We start from the raw sequence: 1828 nt of genomic DNA on the forward strand, positions 1-1828 counted from the left end.
GGGTCGGCTTTGGTTAACTATAAGCTTTATCAAAAAGGGCTTTGGTTAACTATAAGCTTTATCAAAAAGGAAAGTTTTTATCCTACCCTTAAAAGCAGACAGGGTGTCTGCCTCACGGACTAATCAGAATGTAGGTCTCTATGTAGGTTTAAGGTAAACCTCAGTATCAAGTCCCCGACTGTCCTCCATGTGCAGCACAGTCCTGAAAGAGCAACATGCTGTTCTTGGCATCCTCTCTGGTGGACATGATGTTGCTGTCCACATATCTGTACCAGTGGGATGGTTGTGTTCCCTTGTATGTTCCGAGTCTTCTGCTCTCCACCTCCTCCACATAATCGAGTGAAAAGGGGGAGCCAACGGCGCACCCATGTTTCTGTCTGTAAAAGTCAATTTAATGTATGTGGATGATAGGCCGAGGTCCTTTCAGGGTCTCATCATGTTCCAGTCGTTTCCTGACTGATTTCCCTGGATGAAGGTGGAAAGAGGAGAGAAACAAAAGTTTTTCTGGGTGCCAGTCTCAAATGCTGGACTTTGGAAATAAAGTATGCAGTTGTTATGTGGTGTGTAGTGCTTTAAAACAAATAAGCCAAAAATATTGAAAGATGTTAGAGGTAATGTTGCTAACAATAGGCCTGAGTGGAACCCCTTCCTTGTTTATTTTTGGAAGACCATATATCCATAGTATGGCCTCTCCTGGATAGTTTATAGTAGAGAGAACAACCTACTGCTTTCTCTCTTTCCAGTTTTTGGAGATGTTGGCTGCGTCCCGTTGTAGGGCTTTGTAGGTGTTGCTGTCCATTTTTAGATGCATTATTTTCTCATGGCTGTCAGATGTTGAGTATCACTGTGCATCTACCTTTGTCTGCTGGCAAAATAGTGCTATGGTTAGTAATTGTGTACTATGGAGTGCTGCTATAACTTTCATCCTAAGTTCTTCTGCCACAGCCATGTTATTTCTGATGGATGACTGAATGGTCGTAATTAGTTCTATCACTTGAAGTTGCTGAGGGGTAACTGCAAAGTTATGACCCTTTCAGTGAAAGATTACCTCTTGCAGAAAAGCAGATCCTCTGGAAGTGTGACGGTTTCTCTCCAGTGTGGAAGTCCATCAAAAGTGACATGAGCCCATCGTCTCCTTTCGCCCAGGAGTTGGCTTTGAGGTCGCAAAACAGCCTCCACAGCAGGCTGGTTTCCTCAAGGGGGGCACTGTAACTTCAAATTGACTTGTACCAAAAACAAATCAAATATATACTAAGGTATCACACCAGTATATTTACATAAATGTAAAAAAAAAACATTAAAACTTATCTGAAAAGTGCTTTAAATCAGTTCAACCTGTCTTAATCCATACTGAGTCAGATGATAATGTTTGAAAAAGGAGGCAGCGAAAGCAGAATAAAGCATTAGCCTAGCTGAATGCAGTTTACCAAGCCTTTTCGTTAAATAATTCTATAAACTTTCTAACAGATGACTGTGACGTGGTGTGCAAATAAAGTTGTTTTAGCTCTGGACACAGGAGAGCTGCGCCTCAGGATGGTTTTATCTTTGCATTGCAGAGGAGTTGCTGCGCATGGACAACTTTTAACCAGTCTATGGCCAAAGACTTTTGCAGGCCAGGGAGGTCATACGTCACCAATACGATGACGAACGAAACAGCTTTACTCGTCATTAAAGATTAAATATTTATCTTGTACATCTAAAAAATATATTACCATATACCAAAATATTTTAATTTTAGAATTACATTTTTGTTCTTTTTTAAATGTCTTAATCAAGGTCATCTGGTGAGTGGGGCAGCGCCCTATTACCCAGCAACCACTGCTCAAAG

This window comes from Cyprinodon variegatus, unplaced genomic scaffold (genome assembly GCF_000732505.1).
Source record: "Cyprinodon variegatus isolate N-32 unplaced genomic scaffold, C_variegatus-1.0 Scaffold201, whole genome shotgun sequence".
In the NCBI taxonomy this organism is placed as follows: domain Eukaryota; kingdom Metazoa; phylum Chordata; class Actinopteri; order Cyprinodontiformes; family Cyprinodontidae; genus Cyprinodon; species Cyprinodon variegatus.